The sequence below is a fragment of the Ovis canadensis genome, chromosome 25 (genome assembly GCF_042477335.2).
Source record: "Ovis canadensis isolate MfBH-ARS-UI-01 breed Bighorn chromosome 25, ARS-UI_OviCan_v2, whole genome shotgun sequence".
In the NCBI taxonomy this organism is placed as follows: domain Eukaryota; kingdom Metazoa; phylum Chordata; class Mammalia; order Artiodactyla; family Bovidae; genus Ovis; species Ovis canadensis.
Window position 1 is genome coordinate 40,224,854 of NC_091269.1, and position 12,434 is coordinate 40,237,287.

General features: G+C 41.2%; 1 protein-coding gene and 1 pseudogene across 2 annotated transcripts in view; one reads left to right on the plus strand and one right to left on the minus strand.

The window, feature by feature from the left end:
- Window positions 1-12,434, minus strand: part of CTNNA3 (catenin alpha 3) — a 1,891,866-nt gene that overhangs the window by 332,261 nt on the left and 1,547,171 nt on the right. The gene's annotated exons all lie outside the window — the stretch shown is intronic.
- LOC138430067 (endogenous retrovirus group K member 9 Env polyprotein-like) lies at window positions 6,832-9,005 on the plus strand (annotated as a pseudogene).

Below are 12,434 nucleotides of genomic sequence, written 5' to 3' on the forward strand. Positions count from 1 at the left end.
GAAGGGGACAACAGAGGATGAGATGGCTGGATGGCATCACCGACTCGATGGATGAGAGTTTGAGTGAACTCCAGGAGTTGGTGATGGGCAGGGAGGCCTGGCGTGCTGCGATTCATGGGGTTGCAAAGAGTCGGACCTGACTGAGCGACTAAACTGAACTGAACTGATGGTGGCTATCCTATGCCAGGTTCACATTTGTATGTTGACTATGCAAAAACAGATGAGCTATCTCTTTAGTTTATAGGTCTGCAAATGCAGATGAACAGTACTGATGAAGTTTTCCCAGTAGAAGTACACCTAAGGAACACTATGCATACCTGAACCTGTGATTCATGTAACAAGATTTCAGATTATGAGCTGATGCAGTAATGAAATGAGGCTTGTGGGGGCCTTGGGAAATGATGAATATATGTTGAATGTGTGAAGGGTATAAATCATTTGAGGCCAGAGGGCAAAGTCTGATAAACAACCCCTAAGATCCTCAAATCCTGGTATTTGATGTTCCAACCCTTATTGTAGCAGAAATGATCTACATGACCAATGCAACAAGGCCAAAATTAGTGGGATGTCACTTCTGAGATTAGGTTATACAAAACTGTTTTTTATTTTGGCCTTTCTCTCATTCACTTGCTCACTCATTTGTGTGTACACACACACATACGTTTCTATCATTTGCTCATGGAAAAGCCAATTTGTATGTAGTTTTATGGTGAAGAACTTAACCCTTCTTAAACAGCCACAGGTGCCATCTAGAACTAGATTCCTGAGTCTCAATCAAAAGTCTTCATATATTGAAACTATAGCCAACACCAAGCCTGGAACCTCATGAGACAACCTGAGTCAAAACTATTTGGCTAAGCCACTCCAGGATTCCTGATCCACAGAAACTGGGAGATAATAGATAGTGTACCTTCAAGCCACTAAGGTTCAGGGTAATTTGTTATACAGCAATAAACAACTACAATAGTTTCTAATAGATGATTAAGATTTAGGGTATCCACAAATAGAGTGACTTGGATTACCAGATGCAGCAATAACTTGAGAAAATTTATATAAAAATGTGATTCTTAAGGCAATAAGATGTACAAGATACTATCTCAGAAAGGCAGGACTGAGTTGTGATTTTAATTGAGAAAGTGTATCTCTATTACATTGCGGGGGACGACCCGTGAAGGGTTAAGTCTTGGGAGCTCCCTGGCAGGTATGCCAGGCCCTAGGACACGTGCCTAAGCTCCCTGTCCCGCCACCCTCAAGAGTTTTTATAACCCTTAAGGCTCCAAGATGTTTGGTTTCGGCAACATTTCATAGAAGATAGATTATCTTATTGTGTATATTTCATAGAAGATAGATATTCTGATTGTGTTCTGTATACAATGGTAAGGGTCTGGTGATTGTATCCTGAGATTAAAAAACAACCTTGTGAGTGCCTTAAGTCACGTACTTTACCCTATATATACCGCAGCACAATAAAGCAAGGTATCAGCCATTTGGGGCTGATCCTCTCAACCCCATCTTTTGTCTCTCTGATTTTCTTAGCGGGGACGCTCCGTTCTCTCCCTGTGCAGGTGCGACTCTTGCTTGTGCTGGCCGCGGCAGGTGGCGCCCAACGTGGGGCTCGAGCTCGACAGTTCTCCTCGCCACTACTCTTATTAATTGAAAAGAGTGAGTATATGAGTAAACAAGTGAATTAAATTGAGGAGGAGTAGTAAGGTATATAGTTGAGAGTATAAATATGGGACAGACGCATAGTCGCCAGTTGTTTGTGCATATGTTATCTGTAATGTTAAAACATAGGGGAATTACTGTTTCTAAACCTAAATTAATCAATTTTCTTTCATTCATCGAGGAAGTTTGCCCTTGGTTCCCCAGAGAAGGTACAGTAAATTTAGAGACATGGAAGAAGGTAGGGGAACAAATTCGGACTCATTATACGTTACATGGCCCTGAAAAAATCCCTGTCGAAACTTTATCCTTTTGGACACTAATTCGTGACTGCCTGGACTTTGATAATGATGAATTAAAACGTTTAGGAAATTTATTAAAACAGGAAGAAGATCCTCTCCATGTTCCTGATTCGGAACCCAGGTATGCTGTTCCCGAGGGGGTTGAAAGCGACCCTCCGTTTTCTAACTTATTGCGTCCTTCGGATAATGATGATTTACTTTCATCCACAGATGAGGCAGAATTAGACGAAGAAGCTGCTAAATACCATCAAGAAGATTGGGGTTTTTTAGCACAAGAAAAAGGGGCGTTAACATCTAAAGATGAATTGGTTGAATGCTTTAAAAACCTCACTATTGCTTTACAGAACGCAGGAATCAAGCTTCCTAGTAACAATGCCAAATCTCCTTCTGCTCCGCCTCTTCCCCCTGCTTATGCTCCTTCTGTTGTGGCTGGTCTCGATCCCCCTCCAGGGCCCCCTCCACCGTCTGAGAACATGTCTCCGCTGCAAAAGGCATTGAGACAGGCACAGCGACTTGGTGAGGTTGTCTCTGATTTTTCTCTTGCTTTTCCTGTCTTTGAAAATAACAACCAGCGTTATTATGAATCACTGCCTTTTAAACAACTGAAAGAGTTAAAGATTGCTTGCTCACAATACGGTCCTACCGCTCCATTCACCATTGCTATGATAGAAAATTTGGGTACTCAAGCTTTACCTCCAAATGATTGGAAGCAGACAGCTAGGGCATGTCTCTCAGGGGGAGATTATTTATTATGGAAATCTGAATTTTTTGAACAATGTGCTCGTATAGCTGATGTTAACCGACAGCAAGGTATACAGACCTCCTATGAAATGTTGATTGGTGAAGGCCCTTACCAGGCTACTGATACTCAACTTAATTTCTTACCTGGTGCATATGCACAAATATCAAATGCGGCTCGGCAGGCATGGAAAAAACTTCCTAGCTCCAGTACTAAGACAGAGGATCTTTCAAAAGTCCGGCAGGGATCTGATGAGCCTTACCAGGACTTCGTGGCACGACTTTTAGATACTATAGGTAAGATAATGTCAGATGAAAAGGCTGGGATGGTATTGGCAAAACAATTGGCTTTTGAAAACGCTAACTCTGCTTGTCAAGCTGCTTTAAGACCTTATCGAAAGAAGGGAGATCTGTCTGATTTTATTCGCATTTGTGCTGACATTGGACCCTCCTACATGCAAGGCATTGCTATGGCAGCAGCATTACAAGGAAAAAGCATAAAGGAGGTACTTTTCCAGCAGCAAGCCCGGAACAAGAAAGGACTTCAAAAGTCAGGTAATTCGGGTTGCTTTGTTTGTGGTCAGCCTGGCCATCGGGCTGCAGTGTGCCCTCAAAAACAACAAAGCCCTGTTAACACTCCTAATTTGTGCCCACGCTGTAAAAAAGGAAAGCATTGGGCGCGGGACTGCCGTTCCAAAACGGATGTTCAAGGTAATCCTTTGCCCCCGGTTTCGGGAAACTGGGTGAGGGGCCAGCCCCTGGCCCCGAAACAATGTTATGGGGCAACACTGCAGGTTCCAAAAGGACCATTGCAGACCTCTGTCGAGCCACAAGAGGCAGCGCGGGATTGGACCTCTGTGCCACCTCCTACACAGTATTAACTCCCGAGATGGGGGTCCAAACCCTTGCCACAGGAGTGTTTGGGCCTTTACCTCCAGGGACAGCTGGACTGCTTTTAGGGCGCAGCAGTGCATCTTTAAAAGGAATACTTATTCATCCTGGTGTGATTGACTCTGATTATACAGGAGAGATAAAAATATTAGCCTCCGCTCCTAACAAAATTATTGTGATCAATGCAGGACAGTGTATAGCTCAACTTCTTTTAGTTCCATTAGTCATACAAGGAAAAACAATTAACCGAGACCGTCAAGATAAAGGTTTCGGGTCCTCTGACGCCTTTTGGGTGCAAAATGTTACCGAGGCACGACCAGAACTTGAGCTACGCATTAATGGTAAGCTTTTCCGCGGAGTGCTTGATACAGGGGCCGATATTAGTGTTATTTCTGATAAATATTGGCCTACTACATGGCCAAAACAGATGGCTATTTCCACTCTCCAGGGTATTGGCCAAACTACCAATCCAGAACAAAGTTCGTCCCTTCTTACTTGGACGGATAAGGACGGACATACAGGCCAATTTAAACCTTATATTCTGCCCTATCTTCCAGTTAATCTATGGGGGCGTGATATATTAAGCAAAATGGGTGTTTATTTATATAGTCCTTCACCCACTGTGACAGATTTGATGTTAGATCAGGGCTTACTTCCAAATCAAGGTTTAGGTAAACAACATCAAGGCATCATTTTGCCCCTTGATTTAAAACCTAATCAAGATCGAAAAGGCTTGGGGTGTTTTCCCTAGGGACCTCTGATTCTCCTGTGACACATGCCGATCCTATTGATTGGAAATCTGAGGAACCGGTATGGGTCGATCAGTGGCCCCTAACACAGGAAAAACTTTCTGCCGCACAACAGCTGGTGCAGGAACAGCTGAGACTTGGGCATATTGAACCCTCTACCTCTGCTTGGAATTCCCCAATTTTTGTTATTAAAAAGAAGTCTGGGAAATGGAGATTGCTACAAGATCTTCGTAAGGTAAATGAAACAATGATGCATATGGGAGCCCTACAACCTGGGTTGCCCACTCCTTCTGCTATACCTGATAAATCCTATATCATTGTTATAGATTTAAAAGATTGTTTTTACACTATTCCTCTTGCACCTCAAGATTGTAAAAGATTTGCTTTCAGTTTACCCTCTGTTAATTTTAAAGAGCCTATGCAACGCTATCAATGGAGAGTTCTCCCGCAAGGAATGACTAATAGCCCTACGCTGTGCCAAAAATTTGTTGCTACAGCAATAGCTCCGGTTCGTCAACGTTTTCCTCAGCTATATTTGGTTCATTATATGGATGATATATTACTAGCTCATGCTGACGAACATCTATTGTATCAAGCTTTTTCGATTCTAAAACAACATTTAAGCCTTAATGGTCTTGTTATTGCTGATGAAAAAATTCAGACTCATTTTCCTTATAATTATTTGGGTTTCTCCTTATATCCTCGCGTTTATAATACCCAATTAGTAAAATTACAGACTGACCATTTAAAAACTCTAAATGACTTTCAAAAACTTTTAGGAGACATTAATTGGATACGTCCTTATTTAAAATTACCCACTTATACCTTGCAGCCATTATTTGACATCCTTAAAGGTGACTCTGATCCTGCGTCACCCCGAACACTTTCTTTAGAAGGACGAACTGCTTTACAATCAATAGAAGAAGCTATTAGACAACAACAGATTACTTATTGTGATTACCAACGATCATGGGGTTTGTATATACTTCCTACCCCCCGAGCACCCACAGGGGTACTTTATCAAGATAAACCTTTGCGATGGATATATCTATCTGCTACTCCAACTAAACATCTGCTCCCTTACTATGAACTTGTTGCAAAAATTGTAGCAAAGGGACGTCACGAGGCCATCCAATATTTTGGTATGGAACCCCCCTTCATTTGTGTTCCTTATGCTTTAGAACAACAAGATTGGCTTTTTCAATTTTCAGATAATTGGTCTATAGCTTTTGCAAATTACCCGGGACGGATTATTCATCATTACCCTTCTGATAAATTGTTACAATTTGCTAGCTCTCATGCCTTTATTTTTCCAAAAATAGTTCGCCGACAACCTATTCCCGAAGCGACACTTATATTTACAGATGGATCTTCTAATGGAACTGCAGCTTTAATCATTAACCATCAAACCTATTACGCACAAACCAGTTTTTCTTCTGCTCAAGTTGTGGAATTATTTGCAGTCCACCAAGCGTTGCTAACTGTACCTACTTCCTTCAATTTATTTACAGACAGCTCCTATGTGGTCGGTGCCTTACAGATGATTGAAACTGTTCCAATTATCGGCACCACCTCTCCTGAAGTTCTTAACTTATTTACATTAATTCAACAGGTTCTCCATTGCCGCCAACACCCCTGTTTCTTTGGACATATTCGTGCACACTCCACCCTTCCTGGTGCCCTCGTACAAGGCAATCACACTGCGGACGTTCTTACTAAACAAGTGTTTTTCCAATCAGCTATTGATGCAGCCCGAAAATCCCATGATTTACATCACCAAAATAGTCATTCTTTACGCTTGCAATTTAAAATTTCTCGTGAAGCTGCACGGCAAATTGTTAAATCTTGCTCTACTTGTCCTCAATTCTTTGTTCTCCCTCAATATGGTGTCAACCCTCGAGGTTTACGCCCTAATCACCTCTGGCAAACAGATGTTACTCACATTCCTCAATTTGGGCGTCTTAAATATGTTCATGTCTCTATTGACACTTTTTCCAATTTTCTCATGGCTTCCCTTCACACTGGAGAATCAACACGTCACTGTATTCAACATTTGCTGTTTTGCTTTTCTACTTCAGGAATCCCACAAACCCTTAAAACAGATAATGGACCTGGTTATACTAGCCGTTCTTTTCAACGTTTTTGTCTTTCTTTCCAAATTCATCATAAAACAGGAATTCCTTATAATCCACAGGGACAAGGTATTGTGGAACGAGCCCATCAACGCCTTAAACATCAATTATTGAAACAAAAAAAGGGGAATGAACTGTATAGCCCCTCACCGCATAACGCCTTAAACCATGCTCTTTATGTTTTAAATTTTTTAACTTTAGACGCAGAAGGCAATTCAGCAGCCCAGCGTTTTTGGGGAGAACAATCCTCATGCAAAAAACCACTTGTACGATGGAAGGATCCACTTACCAATCTGTGGTATGGGCCAGACCCTGTACTAATATGGGGACGAGGGCATGTTTGTGTTTTTCCACAGGATGCCGAAGCGCCGCGCTGGATTCCGGAAAGGCTGGTACACGCGGCAGAGGAACTCCCTGACACATCAAATGCAACGCATGACACTGAGCGAGCCCACGAGTGAGCTGCCTACTCAGAGGCAAATTGAGGCGCTGATGCGATATGCTTGGAATGAGGCTCATGTACAACCTCCAGTGACACCTACTAATATACTGATCATGTTATTATTATTGTTACAGCGGTACAAAACGGGGCAGCTGCGGCTTTTTGGGCATACATTCCTGATCCGCCTATAATTCAATCCTTAGGATGGGATAAAGAAACAGTACCTGTATATGTTAATGATACAAGTCTTTTAGGAGGAAAATCAGATATTCACATTTCTCCTCAGCAAGCCAATATCTCCTTTTATGGTCTTACTACTCAATACCCTATGTGCTTTTCTTATCAATCACAGCATCCTCATTGTATACAGGTGTCAGCTGATATATCCTATCCTCGAGTGACTATTTCAGGCATTGATGAAAAAACCGGAAAGAGATCGTACCGTGACGGAACCGGACCCCTCGACATTCCGTTTTGTGACAAACATTTAAGCATCGGCATAGGAATAGACACTCCTTGGACTTTATGTCGAGCACGAATTGCATCGGTGTATAACATCAACAATGCCAATACCACCCTTTTATGGGACTGGGCACCTGGAGGAACACCTGATTTCCCCGAATATCGAGGACAGCATCCACCCATTCTCTCTGTAAACACTGCTCCTATATATCAGACAGAACTATGGAAACTTTTGGCTGCTTTTGGTCATGGCAATAGTCTATATTTACAACCCAATATTAGTGGGAGCAAATATGGTAATGTAGGAGTTACGGGGTTTCTATACCCCCGAGCTTGTGTTCCTTACCCATTCATGTTGATACAAGGCCATATGGAAATAACACTGTCATTGAATATTTATCATTTAAATTGTTCTAATTGCATACTTACTAATTGCATTAGAGGTGTAGCCAAAGGAGAACAAGTTATAATAGTAAAACAACCTGCTTTTGTAATGCTACCTGTTGAAATAACTGAAGAATGGTATGATGAGACTGCTTTAGAATTGTTACAACGCATTAATACGGCTCTTAGCCGTCCTAAAAGAGGTCTGAGCCTGATTATTCTGGGTATAGTATCTTTAATCACCCTTATAGCAACTGCTGTTACTGCTTCTGTATCTTTAGCACAATCCATTCAAGCTGCTCATACTGTAGATTCCTTGTCATATAATGTTACTAAAGTAATGGGAACTCAAGAAGATATAGATAAAAAAATAGAAGATAGATTATCCGCTTTATATGATGTAGTTAGAGTTCTAGGAGAACAAGTTCAGAGCATTAATTTTCGCATGAAAATTCAATGCCATGCTAATTATAAATGGATTTGTGTTACAAAAAAGCCTTACAATACTTCTGACTTTCCGTGGGATAAGGTGAAAAAACATCTGCAAGGAATTTGGTTTAATACTAATGTTTCTTTAGATCTTTTACAATTGCACAATGAAATTCTTGACATCGAAAATTCTCCAAAAGCTACTTTGAATATAGCTGATACCGTCGATAATTTTTTACAAAATTTATTTTCTAACTTTCCTAGCCTTCATTCACTGTGGCGAAGTATAATTGCTATGGGCGCGGTTCTGACTGTTGTGCTTATCATAATTTGTTTAGCTCCTTGCCTTATTCGTAGCATTGTTAAAGAATTTCTACATATGAGAGTTTTAATACATAAAAACATGTTGCAACACCAACATCTTATGGAGCTTTTAAAAAATAAAGAGAGGGGAGCTGCGGGGGACGACCCGTGAAGGGTTAAGTCTTGGGAGCTCCCTGGCAGGTATGCCGGGCCCTAGGACACGTGCCTAAGCTCCCTGTCCCGCCACCCTCAAGAGTTTTTATAACCCTTAAGGCTCCAAGATGTTTGGTTTCGGCAACATTTCATAGAAGATAGATTATCTTATTGTGTATATTTCATAGAAGATAGATATTCTGATTGTGTTCTGTATACAATGGTAAGGGTCTGGTGATTGTATCCTGAGATTAAAAAACAACCTTGTGAGTGCCTTAAGTCACGTACTTTACCCTATATATACCGCAGCACAATAAAGCAAGGTATCAGCCATTTGGGGCTGATCCTCTCAACCCCATCTTTTGTCTCTCTGATTTTCTTAGCGGGGACGCTCCGTTCTCTCCCTGTGCAGGTGCGACTCTTGCTTGTGCTGGCCGCGGCATTACATTGCAGTTTATACTCTTTGAAGATAATATATAACAAAAGGGACTATCAGTATGTCTCCTGCACTATTAAGGACGGCATATACCCTAACCAAGTAATGTGAATTCACTAGATGGGTGTTTCCTTTTATCAGGGATTGCATAGAACTGATGCCTCTATGTCATTCACCCAACTCATCTGGCTCTGATCTCACTTAACAAGCCATATTTGAATTATAAATTGGCTTAGTGTACAAATTTTCCTAGAGGGGGCCAGTTCACTAGTTAGCTAAAATTAACTCCTAAGCTACTTTGCACTTGTGACCAAAATCATAAATAAACATTCCAATTAAAATTTTAACATTTAGCAGAAGCCAGTTATACCATACCATCCTGGTCAATTGTGGATGCCTTGAAGAAAAGGTGTTTCTTATCTTTAAGTCCAGAGAATATGTAAATTTGCTGAGATCCTAGCTAGAGGTGAATTTCCCTCTGGTCTCTATAAAGTCATCTCTGACTCATCTTACTCTAAATTCAGTAATGAGAATCACTAGGGGATGGGCAGAAAGTACTAGGCCAGAGGGCAGCATGGGAAAGCTGGATATTTTTATTTGTTTGTTTTCTTTTTTGTCACATGGCATGTAGGATCCTAGTTCCCTGACAGGGATCAGACCCAAGCTCCCTCTCTACAGTGGAAGCATAGCGTCTTAACCGCTAAATCACCAGGGAAGTCCCCAGAACAATAACTCTTGACCAACACTTTCCCTCTCATCCTCTGACATTTCCTGGGCTGTCACACCGTCTAAGGAGGGAAAGAGGGAGGGATAGAGAAGATACATGTGCTCAGTTGTGTCCAACCCTTTTGATACTCCGTGGACAGCAGCCCCACCAGGCACCTCTGTCCATGGAATTTTCCAGGCAAGAATACTGGAGCGGGTTGCCATTTCCTCGTGCAGGGGATCTTTCCAACCCAGGGACTGAACCAGCATCTCCTGCATTGGCAGGCAGGTTATTTACTACTGTGCCACCCTGGAAGCCCTAGATTCAGTACTGCTGCTGCTGCTGCTGGTGTCACTTCAGTCGTGTCCGACTCTGTGCGTGGTATTATTAAATTTTACTTTGTTTCCCATATAATCAAATAGCACTTAACAGTTTTCAGAAAATTATGAACATCATTTCCACTGAATATTTTTACTAGCAAAACAAAAAAGGTTGAAAATGATAAGCCTGATGAATTTGTGAACTCTTAGCCCAAAGCAGGCATTTTGAATGTATTTACAAAGCAGCATAACATGCCAGGGGCTTCCCAGGTGGCACTAGTGGTAAAGAACCTGCCTGCCAGTGCAGGAGACATAAGAGATGTGGGTTTGATCCTTGGGTCAGGAAGATCCCCTGAGGAGGGCATGGCAACCCACTCCAGTATTCTTGCCTGGAAAATCCAATGGACAGAATAGCCTGGCGGGCTATAGTCCACAGGGTCACAAAGAGTCCAACATGACTGAAGTGACTTAGCACATACACACACACACATAACCTACCATGAGGGGAATAAAGCAATCACATGGCATAATATTCAGTGTGGGTTGTTGTTCAGTCACTAAGTCATGTCTGACTCTGCAACCCCATGGACTGCATCACACCAGACCTCTCTATCCTTCACTATCTCCTGGAGTTTACCCAAGTTCATGTCCATTGAATCAGTGATGCTATCCAGCCAATAGTGTGGGTATATGCTTCAATTTATTTTGACAAGTACAATATTACCAAGTCCTTGTATTTGGAATCATAGTGCTTGAACATAATTCTTTTGCATAGGATTTGCCTAAAGGTAGTCAAATCAGAAGAGGCTTATGGGTTGAGGACAAATTACAGAAAAGGACCTTGCAACTTTTATGACCTAGGTTATTGCCCAATTGATGGGTCATTGGATCTTTATTATTTAAATTAAAATAGGTTCACTTTAATGGCATAAAATGCATTGATTTGGGCTATTCCCTTGGAGTCTTGCTGGAAAGTAGCAGTTTCTACTTTCTCAGGATACCCATTGCTCTGTTTAGTCTCTATCTCTTGGATTGATTTCGTTTTTCCTCTTTGGTCTTCCTTCTACGTGACTTTTTATTCCTGTTTATGCTTCTGAGTAATATTATGCAGATGACACTCCACCCTTGAAGAGTATTTAACCAGCAGGCATAACTACTCTGTAGTTATAAATTTAGAAAGGGATGCTGCTCATTCAAAATGTCTACTCATTTGCTACACTGCTGCTTATAAATCTGCATTCTTAGCTTCAATACATTTCAATTCAAATACCATCATTCTGACCACTTTTTTTCTCATTCCTGTGTTTATTCATTTATTTTAGAAAATCAGTGCTTACTATATTTTAAAAAAAGGTGAATAGGAAAGAAGGAAACAAGGGAAGGAGAGAAAGGAATGGAGGGAGGGGAGAAGGAAGAAAAAAAGAAAACAGACTCTACTCTCAAACGTCCTACAATCCAGCAGAAGGACATGAAAACAAATAAGTGTACTAAAATGTTATAGGTGTTCATACAGTAACAAATATTTCAAAATAATGTGAATACTTTTCTACATGGAGAGTCTCTTCTAGAAAAAATTTATCTGGTTAAATGTCTTTTTTTTTTCTCTCTCTCTCTCTCTCTCCTAAGTTATTTGGTAATAACTGTGCTCCTAAACTTATTTATTTGACCTGGTGTATTTGAGATGTGGATAATTAGATACTTGGATTATAAAGTCCATGTTATCATCCCTTCTCTCAGCTCTGAGATTAAAAACAAAAACAACAAGCAAACAAACAAATAAACAAAAAAAAATGTTTCAGAAAATGTCTAATTCCATTGAGCTGACCTTTAGAACATTTCTGAAATGTATCTTTAGCTCACAATTTTTGTTTATAAAGTTTCTGGGTATTAAAAATATATGTATAAGCCAGGTAAAACAAGTAAGAAATAAGAATCTAAATGTCTCAAGAATAACACCAAGAAGCAGAAAGGAAGTTCAGTTCAGTTCAGTCGCTCAGTCGTGTCCGACTCTGCTACCCCATGAATTGCAGCACGCCAGGCCTCCCTGTCTATCACCAACTCCCAGAGTTCACTCAGACTCACTTCCATGGAGTCAGTGATGCCATCCAGCCATCTCATCCTCTGTCATCCCCTTCTTCTCCTGCCCCCAATCCCTCCCAGCAAAAGAGTCTTTTCCAATAAGTCAACTCTTCACATCAGGTGGCCAAAGTACTGGAGTTTCAGCTTTAGCATCAGTCCTTCCAAATAAATCCCAAGGCTGATCTCCTTCAGAATGGACTGGTTGGATCTCCTTGCAGTCCAAGGGACCCTCAAGAGTCTTCTCCA